Genomic DNA, 16,485 nt, shown 5'->3' with positions numbered 1-16,485 from the left:
TTAAAGGTATAGTATACACACAACTGTCGCTATTCTGTATTCTTTGGGGACAGATCATTAACAACTTCTTGACCCAAATACACTAGTTCATAGCTGTATTTCACAATGACAGGAGGTGCTAAAGAGGGAAGGAACTGGAGAGATCTACTAGATCCAGTCTATGAGGATTCCTTGATCATATAGACAGAATACCTTCTTTAATCAAATAGAAGTTCATGTTTCTTTAGGGCAGGAGGGAGTAGTTCAAAAGCCAATGAAAACATAACTGAGGGCCTTGTATCTGTTCCTTGCTGGGACACTTCCAAATATGTGGTTTGTTTTGTTTTATTTGTTTGTTTGGGTTGGTTGGTTTTTACTTTTCTAAGTTACTCTGCTTACAGACTGTGGATCTATGTTTTCTGTCAAAAAGATATTGCGACAGGGAACTTAAGGCCACTGCTCTTAAAACTTCTAGGTTTTTTTTTTTTTTTTTTTTTCAGAACTAAGTCAAAAGTTTCACAATGTCTGACCAAAATCAAAAGGAAATGTCTAAACTGCTGACAGGCTCTCCTCCACTAAATTCTCAATTTTCTGTCGTGAAAATACATTTTATCATTCTGGTGTAATTCATATACAAAAGAGCATTGAGGCCATAAGTAAGCAGAAGGGCTATTTGTTTCCATAGACAGTCAGTAAGGGCTTTGGGGAAAGTGACATCAGTGTGGGTATTGATCACAAAGTCTGACTTCAGGCTCCAGCCCTTGAGCTTTGTGACCACAACCTTGAATGTTCAGAGCCACACAAAGCACCTGGGCCAGTCACTTAAGCTCATCAAAATCAGTATCATCACTTGGGAAGTGGGAACAATGTTTAATTTTCAGAGCTCTCATGAGATTCATTATGCAAAGCATTTCCTATATGGAATAAACTTGGTAACTAGCAATTACAAACAGAAGACTCCTGAGTTCTATACAGGTGCCACCGATCGCCTTCACCCTTCTAGTGTCAGGGAACTGGCTCTTTAGTTCTTGTTTGGTTTAGGTGACTTCTGGGGTGGGAGAGGGAAAATACATGTGTGCACCATCTTTACAAGACACACAGAGAGGGATGCTGAGTTTTGAGTGGAGTCAAGTTGACAGAAGGATTTGCAGTCTCCAGAACTGGCCACATGGATTTCCTCTGCCATGCCCTTACATACTATTATGTCCACCTGCAGGACTCTATTTTCTCCTCCCTTCCCATTTATGTACTTAACGTCTTTTAAGGTTCATTTCCTATTTTCTCTTTAGGGCAACATTCTCTCTTAGGCAAATGAATTTGGCCTCTTCTTAGCACATTGTCTGGTTTTGTTTCTGTTCTTGTCTATTGGCTCAGTTTATCACTACATTTGTGGTAGCTTATGTACCCTTGTCTGGTCTGATTTCCACCCTTGGAGCCAAGCTTGCCACTCAGAGTCTGGGGGCATGATGTGGTGTTTCTGCGTGATGGCATGAGGTCTCTGTGGGTCACCTGTGATGACATTGTTTTTCATTTTCTAGATCTCTCTCAGGAACAAATACCGTATGTTGATAAAAATCTGTCTCCCCAGAAAATTCAGTCTTTTCATACATTAACACACTTGGGAAAAGTTGCCTTTACACGATTGCACTAACAAACATGTCTATACTAGGATCAAAAACACATGGCATGTGAATCTGAACACCGACAGACGAATACACACAAGGAAGGGAAAGCTTTGGACTCGTAAATGGTCTGGGTTTTTCTGTTTCTTGCAAAGATTACTATTGGCTGCAACTGCACCATGTGGGTGGCTGCTGTGCAGGAGGGGTCTCTTCAGGTGGTCAGTTGCTTTGTTTCAACTTCACAGTTGGCATGAGCGTCCAGCAGTCTAGCAGTCTCTGCCGTCTTTGTCCTTTCCCTGGGGAGACATTCCTGAGAAAGGGGGCTATAGGACCAGCTGAAAGCAACATCGTCACAACTAAAAGATAATAGAACACGTCAAAGACAGTTATCACATTGACTGTTTAAAGGAAATGAATTTGTGACACCTTAGAGACAATGCTATTTCTAACTACAGCAGAAATGCTACATCACTTGGACAACAAAAAGTGGCTTTCTTTCATTGTTCCCCTTGCTCAAGGATCAGTCAAGCAGTGCTCTTGTCCCAGTGTGGGCAAGAGGCCCTACTGAAAGGAGTGCTTCAGGTCTACCCTCACTGAAACAGGACATACAGGCAGAGATCAAAAGACTGCAGGGTCCAGGGCACATTCAAATAAGTCCTGGGCAAGAAGATGAACTAAGGCGGTTGTCAGTGCCTAACTGCTCAGCATGCGGGAGGAAAGCACTGGGATTACTGGGTGCTAATTGCTTACCCCTTGAAATTATTTTGGTCTTTCTAGTACCTCACATAGAACGTGGTACATGGTACTTGAAGAAGAAGAGACGGAGAAAGGGAAGGAGAGAGAGCAGGAGTAGTAAGGAAGAGAAAGGGAAAGAAAAGGAAAGAGAAAGAAAGAAGAAAGAGCAGTGCATGGACGGAAGGAGGGAGGGGAAGTGGGGGAAGAGGAGAGAAAATGGGAGAAAGGAAAGGAAGGGGAAAGTAATAAAGGAAGGTGAGGGTTACCGGAACACTGGGGCACACAGGAAGGAAATTAGTCAGATGCAAAGGTGTCAAGACTGGGGAGTCAAGTCTGCTTCAAGAAGGGCTTCTACAAGCTGGATGGTTTGAGAAAAATGAGGTGGGGCCCTTTCCAGGTGGCTTTGAACATGTCAGTGTTTCATTTAGGAAGTGTGTTGTGGTCGAGCAACTATTGTAGGCTCCTGAAAGGAGCATTACCACAATCCCAATGAACCAAGAGGAACAAGAAACACAAAACTGAAAGGCATTGATCCAATGGAGAAAATGAACTACACTCCAAGGGATGACAGGCAAGCAGAGGGCTGGGGGACAGGGTGTGGCCTAAAACAGGAAGGCAGGTGTATGTCTGGGAATCTTCCAAGTCAATGTCGAGGAATGTGGGTTTACAACTGGGATGAAGAATTCACTTCTCCCACTAGATAACCTTATTTTGATTTCCTTTTTCTTTGATTTTTGCCCCTAGGCTGGTGCTTTTTCAGTCACCATCCCTTCCTGAAAATGAACTCCAATCTTTTGTGCTTTCTCAACAGGGTAAAACAGATTAGTAAATACTAAACCCAGGAGGTGGAATCAGATGTAACATTGAAGGTCAACTGATACCAACAGACTCTAGGTTCATGGGTTCTGGCCTTGTTCCTATTGGCCCCACATTGTAAAATAGCTTCAACAATTCTGAGAGCTGTAAAAAGTGAGAACCTTCCTGGTCTGACCCACTCACTTCACAGATAAGGATATTTGAGAAGAGAGGTATTAATGTTACTCTCTAACTCTGCAGGAGCTGTTGTGAATGAGATATACTTTGCAGGTGGTTTTAATTTAACTAAAACCTTTGACATCAGCTTCTCCATTATACTCACACAATGAAATTGCATCAATGAGCTAGGCACACTGAATGGAATGTACCAGGAAACATTACTGCACTAAATAAGAGTACACTGAGGATGCTGGTTCTCCAGAGGCGAGATCTAACTGGTAGAATGACTTACTTTTAAATATTGTGAATGGGCAATGTATTTTATAAACAATGATATTGAAGATGGGGTGCTAAGCTTTTGGCAGACATGCAATATTTATTTGTGAATAAATTAGCATGATATTGTATTACAAAAGGACACTGTACATAGTACTTTTATGATTCATATAGATAGTGAATAATGGAAAGTCCAAGAATATGTGAGAAGATAAAAAACAAGCTACACATTGCTTTGGAGTTACACAGACCCAACCCATGCAAAAATGGCTTTTATATACTATAAATACTATTTTAAAAAATTGAGGAATGAATATACAGCAGACAGTAGGAGAATGGAAAGATTTCACATGTTTGTCATGAGTTAAAGATTTTGCAGATCAGCTTTGTTTTTTTGGTTCTATACCTACCAAATTGCATCGAGTAGTGGAGTGGGGTCTTCTAGTCAACATAAGAGTCCCTTGGGATCCTTTTTGTAATTAGAATGCAGAAGAAAAAAAAGTGAGACCCTTACATTGCCTTGCTCAGTAATAATTCTCCAAGTTTGTCTTGACAATCTCATCACCTACTGCATACAGCCAAGTGCCAGACTGACCAGCCAACTCACTGTGCTTCTAACTGTATTTTTTGTTTGTTTGTTTGTTTGTTTGTTTGTTTTTTCCTTAGTAGGTAGATCTTCACGGGGCAGCTTGCTGGAGAAGGCTCCCCAGGGGAGCCATCAGTAGATCTCAGGAATCACGTTGAGGCCCCAAAAGGGAACTGAAGTTAGTACACAAGCGTTCCAGTTACTCATCACGTGACATGCAAAATGGAGGGGGAAAACAGAAAAGGAATTGTTTATTACTGTTAATGGTTTGATTATTTTGATTAAGTTAAAAACTATTATCTCTGCCTAATGTCGTTTCTCTAATTCCAACAATGAAATGTATTCCTTATGAGTAATATTTACTACCCTGGTGTCCTCCATGGTTCCCAGTCATCCGAAGTCAGAATAAAGAACAAACCCACAAAGAATTGCAAATGCTTTGCAAAGAATGCAAGTGTCTTCAGTGACAACCCTTCGAGGGATCATTAGCTTTCAACATTTAGGTTTTTCGATTTCATTCTCACACAAGCACACTGGCTGCAAAGTCCTTTTATTCTTATATTAATTAACAAGGAATTAAAAAAAATAAGCTGGCTTAAAAGCATTCTACTCAGGAGCAATTGCAAGTGATGAGACATGCCCAAGGGTGGGGGTGGGCGACAACCTCAAGTAGGCTACATGTAAAGCAACGTGCAGCTCCATGCACATTAGTATAATTACAGATTGCAAATTATATCGGATGTATCTAATATCTAATTTTTTGAAAGCTGATTCCACTTGAGACTTCAATAACAGCATCAACATTTTGCAGGTGGCTCCTTCTGTACAGTATCCAAGGGGAATTATTCTTCTAATGTGCTTATAGTCCTCAAGTTAAATCTGGAGCTCCTGCTTAAAGGACCAATGAACAATGAACACTAAGAATAACACCTTGACAAAGGAAATGGGGAAGGGTATAACCCTGGACAACACTGAATATAGTTACTTATTCTATCTGTACTGTGAACATGATACTTTCTTCAAACAATAAGGAACTTCAACATGCATCATTAGAAAATGTGGGAGAGGCTACCTACACACATTGAGGAAGCCAACTGAAAAGCTAAGGGTTGGCTGTCATAGATCTATAGATAAAAGAGACCTGTGTGTCTGAGTGGCATGTATACCTTTGACTGCAAATGGGAAGTCTTACACTAAATTAAGCTCATCGAAGACAGACAGCCAGTTTGTGTGTCTAAAGAAGATCCAAGCTCTGCTTTGAACAACTGGCTTTGTCCTCATGCCCTACATGAATCAATCTCCAAAGAACTAAAATATATTTGAGATCTCTGGGAGAATGAAGCATATTCTTCAAGGTGATTGGATCCATTTTTTTTATTCCTCTTTAAAGATCTTTCTGCTAATTAGTCGGGGTTGCTGTTGAATTATTTAATTATCTGCACTTTTGTGCAGTGAAATATGTTGTCATAGCACACACTTTACAGTGCAGTGACTGTTCACATTTAATGATGCCTCTATAGTTAGTACTTTCCTTTGTTCAGCTCATAAGTGGTTTTAGAAAAAGGGGTGGAACCTGAAGGAGGAGCCTTGGGGTTTGTAAAATAAAATCATACATTCCTGTGCATGTGTAGAATCTGATGCATTTATATGAATTTCATCGTAGAAATCAAGCTGCAGTTCCATTCTGAATAAGGCACAGCACATGCCGGTGACTTCAAATGCAGCCTCGAGGCTCTGAGTGTACCTTGAACATCTCTCTAGTGAATCCTCACTGCAATGCCAAGGGGAAGGGATGACTTTTTTTTTTTTTTTTAAATCAGCAAGGAATGTCTTTAACGAGGAAGAAGTAAATTATGATAATTACTCTGAATGGTCGGATCCTTGAGCATTACTAATTAGCATTTATTGCCTGGATTATAGAACAATACAAGTGAAACCAAACTGCGATTGCTCTTTTACCTTGGAGACTTGAAAAGGCAATGGAGGAAGAAGTCTGCAGCCACCTCCCTGGTGCAGACTGTAGTCACTCCACCTCTCCACAGCCTGCGGACTCCCTCCTTGTGGAAACACACCCATATGGTCTTCAGCATTTCCGGCCCATTCATCTTTTTGTGTTAGCCTCATATTTGCATGGGCTATCATAGTTTCGGGAGACTGGTGACAGGCGAAACATTTGGGCTATAATACCAGCTGAGGACAATATTATCAGTTGGGTGAGCTTAGCAATAAAGAGATAAAACGCCATGCTCCAGAAAAATATGGAATTCTTCCAGAGAAATATTTGACTTAAAAATAGAACAAAGAACTCAGCTCTTGGTGAATAAAATTTTACATTCCTTTCACTTGCCCTTAGGATTGAAGTTTAAAAAAAAAAAAAAAGCTGAGAAAAGATGATGGGTTTCTGGTTATAAGGATATTTATTTATGTATTTATTTATTTATTTATTTATTTATTTATTTATTTTCCATTAGGAATCTGCGATAACACGGATTCTGAAATTAGAAAACAAAAATTAGATGCTGATGAGCAGGCTGACCGCACAGAATAAATGCCATTAGTATAATTTGGCAACTGAAATTTTTCAATAGTCAGCAGGTAGAAGGCAAGAAAGGGAAAAAACAAAAACAAAAACAAAAACAAAAAAACCCTGAGCCATTTATCTCTGTGCAATCGCTGCTGTTCTCCACACCCCATTACAGCGAATGAAGAGAAAAGACTACAGGCAGCCAGAAACCCGGCCCTAAATACAGTCACTGGTCTCCCAAATACCTTCCATGGTTTCCCAACCCGACTCCCTTCTAGTCTGAAAGAATAAGTTTGACCAAATCTGTAAGGAGATTTAATAGACTGGTGGAAGAAATTAATTCTGCCGAATGAGCAAATGCATTCGAGTTGTCTAGATGCAAATAAGAAAGATAATACTTTTCTTTGCCTTTGACATGCTAGGCGGATTAGTTTAGAATGTTAAATCTGATTTTATTAGAATATATTAGCAGTGTTTTAATTAATACCAATCAAACGTTTTCTTTCCCTGGGGCTTGATATGTTCCTAACACTTTCTAAATCATCTGTTTTTCTCCCTCAGAAAAGAAGAGAAGAGAAGGGAAAAAAGAAAAGAAAACACTGCCAAATCACCAAAGCCTTTTGTTACATTCTTTTTACTTTACTGTATTCAATGGAAAACTGTAAACTTTTTTGTATAAAGGTGTTTTGCCCATAAAATTGGTTCCAGTACCAGATTTTAAAAATGAGTACTCTTCTCTAGTTTGCTTCCTTAAAACAAAACAAAACAAAAAGAATAGAGATTTGAAAATTAAGCATTCAACATATTTTTCTTTTGGGTAAATATTGCAAAAGGGGTTTCAGCTGGTTCTTCTTGTTATCAGTGCAGCTTCTTAAAGCTATTAGATTTCAACTGCGTTGGTTTGAAACTGGCAAAAAAGACGACTTTTTTTTTTTTTAAGGAGGTGGTCATGTTAGTGAAGGTGTGTGTGTGTGTGTGTGTGTGTGTGTGTGTGTGTGTGCTAGTTAAAAATACGGTGAGCCACTGCATTGAACTGAATTGTAACTGTGCTCCAAGGAGGTACAGGACTGCATTCCACTCATTATCCCCCCTTTCTCTTCAGCTTCCTGTCCTTCTGCACCCCAGCTCCAGTTCCCTAGGTCTCTTTCCTTCCCCCAGTGCACCCCCACTGCAGCTCACCACCTTTTTATTTTTTTATTTTATTTTTTTATCTGCCAGGCTGGATTTGCGCTTTTAAAGATCAGTATCAATAATAGTCTGCTTGTTTCGGCTACACTCTCCCTGTAAAAGACAGTCCCCTCTAATTGATGCGTCTGGGCTAGTCTAGACTGGTAGTGATTGAACCAACCACCAATTATGTTATTCATTTCGCTGAACTTCACTGATGGGCTCCATGAGGAAGAGGGGGTGTTGAGAAACCTGCCTTTGCACTGCAGCAGTTGCCTGCTGAAATATAAAAATCTCTGTGTCGCACGCACTGCTGAATGCCTGAGCAACCAGAATTACAGTAGCAGCCTGAGAACAGGAGCAATCCACTTGAAAACATGGGAAAAGCAGGAGTGCCTGCTAGTACAAACTGAAACGTTTGTATTGAATTATGTCTCTCTATCACTTGATATCACAGAGAAATCACATCTATCATATCTTTATTGATCCATGCACACATTTCTGTCACGTCAGCTGCATACATATTTTGCCTTCAAAAAGCACCAAATGTTTGCCAATCTTTCAAATGTATAATGTGATAATATATTACCCATAAGGTAAACTGATACACCACCATAATTTCCACATAGCTATGCATGCACATTAGTTGAAACGGGATGGGGAATCATTAATCATTTTATATAAACTAATGGAAAAATCTCTTAAATAACTGTAAGCTTTGAAGCACATTCTACCAAAGGCTGCCAAGTAATAGTTAAATTACAGCCGTACAAGAGGCTTCAACAAAAGACGTAGCACAATTGTTGCACACTTCTCAATTCAGCATTCTGATGCAAAATGCTTTCTTGACTGTAATTTGGGGTGAATGAGTAAAATTGAGGTAAGCATTTAAAAATGGGACAAGAGCTACTTCCTTCACCTTCCTCTCTCTGTGTACATTGAGGTTACAACCATTACAAAATCTTTCAAAGATGAAAGCATTTGGAGTCTGGGTTGATTTACACATTTTCCAAAAATGGAGAGAAAGGTTGGGCTGAGAAGAGTAAAACTATTTAAAGGAAACTGTGCGCCTGAATTTTCTGCAACAAAGGGAAGGTGAGCTGCATCCTTCTTCCCTACTGTGAGGCAGACCTCAATCACTGAAATTACCCTGCCACGAAAAGTTATAATCCCAGAAAACTACAAACCAGAAAATGCTAACAATTACCTCAAGAGATGATCCTTTTTAAATGTGGTTTGGTACTACCAATAGCTTTATTGAATTGAATTAAAATCCTGATAAAAAAAATCTTCCCAGCTTCTAAAGAAGAGTCATAGGCATTGATTTCCCCCAAAGAACACAGTATCAAATGCACCCAATTATTTCTTTCATCCCGTGATATTTAGAAAATCTATTCGTATCACCTTTAAATTCACCAAGCATAACATTTTTAAAGAGGTACCAAAGCAAGGAGGAAGTATTCTTCCTTCCATTTTGTTTTTAAGAAATCTTGCAAAGTAACACATATTTTAATCTTTCCCAGTCTCTTCATTTCTTTTCCTTTGTATTGAATACAAGAGTTGAATATTTAACCTATTCATTTATTCCAAACCAGTGGTTCCAGAATACCTATGTCAGTGAAACCACTGTCTAGCCATATACAACACATGTGTGGACAATGAAGATATAATATATTCTCATGCCCATTTTAATTGAGCACAATTTTCAGATTAACTGTTGAGTTTACAAGTTGGAGGCATGGGGCATGCTGGGACTTCAGCTGAGATGTTCTGAGGTCAACCACCAGGTACTGAGCTGTTGGTGTTACGCTCTGGTAGTACTGCGTGTTGCTCTCAAGGAATAGACCCCGCCGATGAGTTTCCACTAGCCTCGGTGTCAGCCATATACACAGGCGTCCATAACAGCCAACACAGGATGCTAACAGTCTACTTCAACAGAAGCCAGGAGCTGCCACACTCTGGTCACCTGATCCCATCTAACAATGGAAGCCTCAGAGGTATACTCTCATCACTTCTGACAAACTTTCTTTTCTTTTCTTTTTTCTTTTTCTTAAAAGACACAAAGTTCCTTCAGCGACGCAAAGGCACGACTCGCAGCTCCCAAGAGCCTAACCCGTGGATTTAAACGGTAAACATCACAAGTTAGGGTCTCAGGGACTGAGGGGAGCGCAACCCAGTATTTTTTTTTTCTTTCTTGAGACAAAACAAAGCAAAACGAGAATGACAGGCAATTTCAGTTGCAGACTCGGGACTAAAATGCAGCAAACAGGTGGTCCAGTGTGGCGACATCCTGGCTTTCTAAGCCTCTTCCCTTCACAAAATTTAGATCCATTGCTGACTCTGTACAACCCTGCATACGCAATATATATATATATATGCCTGAACATGCAAATGGCAGCTATCTCAAAGAAAACTTTTAAGCTTTGGGCAAAATAATTTACCAAATGGGAAAATAGGAATAGACTCAGAAATGACCATTTCTATTTGGTTAATTAAAAAACAAAAAACAAAAAACAAACAAACAAAAAAAAGTGATCTGCAATCAGGATTAAATAGCTCTTCAAAGCTTTCATTTGTAACTAGCACGAATAGACTAAGGAGAAGAAAATAACCCTCTGCCTTCCCCCCAGGGCAAGCGTGCCACATGCAACAATCCTAAGAGATGGGGTTTGGGAGAAGCAGGATTCGGAGGTTAGAAAGGTTTTTGAACTCACCCATTTGAAGTGGAGCCCGGCTACAGAGCTTCCAGGAGCGCCATCCAGAGCCGGGGGGAGAATGTGAGCTCGCAGTGCGCTAGGCTAGGCGAGGTGTTCAATAGCACAGAGAATGGGGCGGGGAGGGAAGGCGGGGGCAGGAAGCGATACTCCAAAATCGAGAGAAGACCGTAACTCTGTGGTTTATGCTTTGGCCGGGCGTGGGGGGGGGGGGGAGAGGCAGTAGGGTGGGAGTGTTGGGAGGGGCTGGGGCTGATCAAATTTGGAAAACAGTCGGTTAAAAAAATTAAAAATAAATAAATCGAGAGAGAACAAGAAAATTTTCCCAAGGACAGCTTGGAAAAAAATATTTTTTTTTTCTTTTCCTTCTTCTTTCTCTAGCATGCAGAGTTCTGTCAGTCTTGTAAACCGGGCCCTCCTCTGCATCAGCTGCTTGGCTGAGGCCAAGGCCAAAATCACCCAGAGCGAGCACCAGCCTGTCATTTGGTAGACGCAAAGTGGGAAGGGGTGGGTGCGAGCTGGGGAGATGCTCCCCCACCCTCGCCTCCCGCTGCGGATCCTTTGAAGCCTTTGGCCAATATTTCAGAGGAATCCGAAGCATAATCCCCCTCCATCTTCACAGACAGCCACTAGTGCTGTACCTGACAGAGTTGCTCTCCCCAACCTCCTCTGCCTGGAAGCGGAGCTTTCCTGTGCAGACTCCAAAAAAGAACCGAAAGGGAGGGCACCGACTGGAAGATGCTTCTTTAAAAAAAAATTTTCTTTCCCCTCACCCCTCCTTTCTTTCTTTTATCCCAGGCCTGAGCAAAGTAGATGGCTGGCTGGGCACACAGAATAACAAAGCACCGGCCTAAGGAAGACACTGGAGGGGGCCCTTCTACTCAGAGGAAAAAAAAAGAAAGAAAGAAAGAAAAAAGAAAAAGGAAAAAGAAAAAAAAAAACAACTAGGAATAGCGAAGAGCTCCAGGCTCGCCTCCTCCCCACCAGAAGAACTAAAATCATGCCAGCCAGCCTTCTAAACAGTCTCTTTCCCTCTATACAGGGTCTGTTTAGAACACCCACACACACAACTTTTTTTCTCACCTCTGTAGGTCCTGCTCATGTACAGTTCTCCATTCAGCTCGCCGTCTCCTTACCCTTTTCCTCTCCAAAGAGCCAGTCCGTCATCATCATACCTAGTCTCCTCTCTCTCTCTCTCTCTCTCTCTCTCTCTCTCTCTCTCTCTCTCTCTCTCCCCTCTCTCATATTATTAATAATAATAGCCCTTTCGACATAGCAGCATGAAGTGGCTGCCTTTGAGAAAGCACATTTAATCTTTACTGGCTCCCCTAGGCTTCGCTGAAGAAGAAGGCAAGGGAGAAAAAAGGAGAGAGAGGGAAAAAAGCATGTAAGGGAGGCTGCTGACGGACAGCAAGCATCAGGCACAAATCAGCGACAACTTGAATTTTCCTAGACCACACTGCCCCCTTTCTTCTCGGCTCTCTCCCTGGGCTCCTGGAAAGCCCCAGTGTCTGGTTACAGGAGGCAATGGGTCTCTTTCTGCCAGCCGTGGTGCAGATTCCTCACATGCCTGCTTAAACCTCTGGCAGAGAAAGGAATCGATATCCCCCTCTAATCACCTTTAGCTCTTTAATGGCGTCCCCCCTTTTCTGAGAATCCGCTTGGCTTCCCTTGCCTCTCCCCCCGCCCGCCAGGCTCTCGCATACAAAGCTTGAAGCAATGTCATCTCTCACTTCCTTCCATATCTTGAAGACAAGCCTCTTCTAATATTCTCGCGCTTGCTCTCTCTGTGTTGTGTAGCATGTCTCCTCCCGGACTAGCAACACCGGATGCACAGAGACATCTCCCTGACTACTAATGAGATCAAAAATACACCATCAGGTCAGGGGAAACTAGACATTGTTCTCTACAGATTCAAACGTGTGTGTGTGTGTGTGTGTGTGTGTGTGTGTGTGTGTGTGTGTGTTCTTTTGCGAGACCTACAGTTCAGGTAGCTCATTTTCTAAAGTGTTGGGTAGCAGAGAGGGCAGATCAAGGTGGGCACTGTGAAGAAGTAAGATCTCGGGTGCAGTGTGGTTCTTTGGCCAATTGTCTGGCATCCACACACATTCGTGAATGAGCGCAGGTGAGGCTTCTTGTGAAATTTTCCTTCTTTCTTTTTTCTATTTTCTTTTTTTTTTCTTAAATGGACAGATAGTCAACAACACCCAAACAATTCTTTGAAATTGTTATGTGAAAGCATAAAAGAGCAACAACTCAAGTTTATATTTAAGATACATAGACACTCTTCAGGCGCGTAATGATCACAATGCTAAACATCATGCCTTTCAATGGCTGGGTTTTGCTGGTTGCCTCCAGTTGCAACGTGCACTAATTTGCCACTTACGTTCCATTCCTGAGATTTGGAAAGCCATTCGATCAGTCTCCTCAGCTCAGCCTAACCCTTGGCTTCCACTGCAGGCATTTTGCTGATTCCTGAAACCTTTGTAGCCTCCCATGTCCATAAGACACATGCATACTTTATTGATCAGCCTAATGTCCCTCGATAATGATAAGCAATACTTCAGATGGCAAGAGAAAGGAGAGAGAGAGAAACACAAGAAAAAAGAAAGTCATCCCTAAAAGATGAAGGGAGCAGCATGCAGCACTTCTGTTGTCGCCCATTTTAAATGCTTGCCTTCCACACAGTTTCCTCTCAAAGAAGGTCCAACCCCCAAATTAGGGTCTCTACCTTTCTATATTGCTGTCTTAACCCAATTTTCCCAATGAGGCTAGAATCCTGAAGACAACAGACAGCCCTGTGTTAAAATAGAATACAGAGTTCTGCAAATAGCAAGAAAGGAGGGGAAGAGAGCCAAGGATGCAGGTTCCCTGCGAGTGGGTGCTTTAAAAGGTAGTTTCTTTGTGCTCCTCACAGACAGTCATTGTGCTTTGTCTCTGACGGTGAGACTTCAGAAGCACACTGGATGCCAAAGGAAGGAGAAGGAAGAGGGGAGAAGCATATGAGATGAAGAAGCAGAGGTAGGGAAAGAGAAAAGGGAAGAGAGGAAGGAGAGAAGGAAAAGGAAGAGGAGGAGGACACACAGGCAAAAGAGAAGAAGTAACAGAATGTTGGAGTATCTTTAATACATTTTTTTTCTTATTGTCATAACTGGGAAGGAGGAAGACATGTGCCAGGAGTTGGTGACTGGGTCAGAATCTTTTTTCAGATTTGGCTAATAGAGTGTTTGCACTAGACTGATGAAGAACAGAGAGAGAGAGAGAGAGAGAGAGAGAGAGAGAGAGAGAGAGAGAGAGAGAGACATGCTAAAATAATCAAAAAGGGTGGAGCTGTCAAAAAAAAACTTTGACTCATTGGGTGCCTCCCTGCAACGCCAAGATGAGTCATTCCTAAGGAGAGTCCTTGATGGTCTCAGAGTACTTGTATATATGAAGGCCCGAGAACAGGCCACTATAGCCAATCCAAAAGGAGAGACAGGTGGAGAGTGGAATTCTCCTAACCCCTCTGATCTGCAATAACAGTTTAGTGTGACTTCCACACACTAAGCTAATCTGTCCTTGTCTGTGCCCACTCTGCTTACAAAGATACACAAATATGTGACTTATGAAAGTTAGGCTAAGGAACACATCATTTTCTCCATACAACTCAGTGAGGTCTTTGGAGGATACTTATTTGAAGCAGTTAACACCTGACCCCAATTTCTGTGGGTAATTAGTGAGCTAGATAACCACACAAAGTGGGTAATTATTTAGTACCCAAGGGTACGCTAGAAGTGGGTAGTGACTTTGTTAACAAAAGCATATCTCTAATTATTGTATCTATGATGGGTGTTTTAAAAATACCAGTTACTCTATCAAGTGAACCATGATAAATAAGTAACTGTTTTACTGTCCTCAGCATATACATACATGTCTTCCATCATGGTTCAGAATATTTACCTCTAATGTACAGAGTGTAGTGATGATTAATTAGTGAACGTCTGTGCAACTCTCAGAAGGTGAGATGAACCAGAGAGCTTCTAAATACAATATTAATACTGTTATTGGGGCTTTGGCTATGTTATCTTAGGCTGAGAGAAGCTGGGGGAGTAGATGCTGTTGTCCAGCCTATGCCTTGGTCTGACGGTAACACAGGGATCACAAAGATAATGATTGTGATCATGAGAAGTGGTTGACTGCCTGACAGTCTAACCCAGCTGGACGGGAGGTAGATAGTATTGCATCGATGGCTGACTCTGGTTAGGTCTGAGGAGCTGGGCTGAGGAGCTGGGGAGAGGGAGGAGCAACAAGCCCAAAGGGAGCTGAATCAGCTGGACCACACCCTCCTTCTAAAGTCTTCCTATCACCCTCCTTTGAGGGAGCACAAATACATCCAGAAATCCCTCAAAGATGACATCTGTGCGAGTTCTGGGATAAGGTTAGCATAATGACATTGGTTATATAGTGTTTATTGTGGAGAAGAACTTCTGTATGCATCACATAAGCTGATGCAAATGCATTTTAAAATATTACTGTCTTGAGGATAGGCACATATGGACCAACCTCAGATATCTTTAACCCAGAATAAGAACAGTGAGGAAGCAGTTTATTGCTTATATATGTCATTCCTAGGATGAGAAGGGTATTATTTATTTTTCCTGAGAAGAAAAAAGGAGGGGGGAGGGGACAGGAGGAGAGAGAGACAAAAAGACAGAGAGACAGAGACAGACAGACAGAGACAGAGAGTGCAAGCATGCTTTGGGAACCCTGATCCTGGAGATCAACTAAGCCTTGAAAATAATAAACAAGAATAGCAAAACCAAAAACTTACTACTTTCTCTGTGAATGGCCATCACATTGAGTCTGTTGTCTGGGTCTGGCAGGGGCAGGGCAGACAGAGATCTCTGGAGTCCACATCTTCAAGTAGGATCCCCACACTTTCTCTTTCAAAAAGATCAACCTGGGGATTAACCCTAGACATCTGGGAGATGCAATTATGTGGGAAGGGTGAAAAATACGCAAAGATGTTGTATTCTACGCAGTGGATGCGTCTAGGGAACTGGGAAGAGAGTCGACTTCATCCTCCAGCCAACAGGTACCACTACCGAAATCTTTGCTGATCAATGTTCCAAAACATGTTGAGGCTCTGACTGGAGGCTAACTTTGGGATAAATACATTTGAAGAGCTGAGAGGAAATTTCTCCAAAAGCCATCCAAGCCAGTCTTGTGACCTGAAGCCCAGTACTTGTCACTCCCTCTCTGAGCTCAGGACTACAAAGGCTAACTGGCATTCTCCAACCCGCCCAGCTCCTTTCAAACCCACAGACTGTGCCAGACTTGGCCCCACCTCCCCCCTGCAACAGATTCTGTAGCCCTGCTCCACTCTATGCTGCAGGGAGCCAGATTTCCATTTTAATTGTCCTACCTGGCTAGTCCCTCTGTCACTAGTCCTGGTTCTTGGTTCTTGGCAAGATTTCAAAGACCCAATCAATTGTTTTGTCTCCCATAATCTTAATCTTCAAGGCCTCCTGTTCCTACTTCCCCCAAATGTGATCCTTTCAAACACAAAAATGTGATCTCTTCTGCAGCTTCCTGCATGTCTGAGCACCACTACCTCCTTTCTTTGGCCTCTCTCACTCTTGTTTAACTTTCTTTTTTTTTCCTGCCTCACATAAGGGAGGAGCCTGAAGCCAGAGCTAGTATTTCCCCTTTGCTCCTCCTTGTACTAAAGCATCTCAGACAACCCAAAGCAACCCAGGGAATTTCCTAAAAGCTTACCTAAAAAATGCTGGAGCTAGCAGAGAACAGGTGTGTGTGTGTGTGTGTGTGTGTGTGTGTGTGTGTGTGTGTGTTGGGGGAGGGGTGGGGACACATACAGAGATACAGACAGAGATACAATTAGAGAAAAGTGGCTTAACTATAAGAATG

The 16,485-nt window shown here is 41.9% G+C and overlaps 1 pseudogene; it reads right to left on the bottom strand.

Moving 5' to 3' along the window:
- LOC118586770 overlaps positions 1 to 10,903 on the bottom strand; it is a 69,890-nt pseudogene extending 58,987 nt beyond the window's left edge.
- Between the last annotated feature and the right edge of the window lie 5,582 nt (positions 10,904 to 16,485).

Source organism: Onychomys torridus, chromosome 7 (genome assembly GCF_903995425.1).
Source record: "Onychomys torridus chromosome 7, mOncTor1.1, whole genome shotgun sequence".
NCBI lineage: Eukaryota > Metazoa > Chordata > Mammalia > Rodentia > Cricetidae > Onychomys > Onychomys torridus.
Note: the sequence above shows the minus strand (reverse complement) of the source record. Positions and strands in the feature narration are given on the sequence as shown.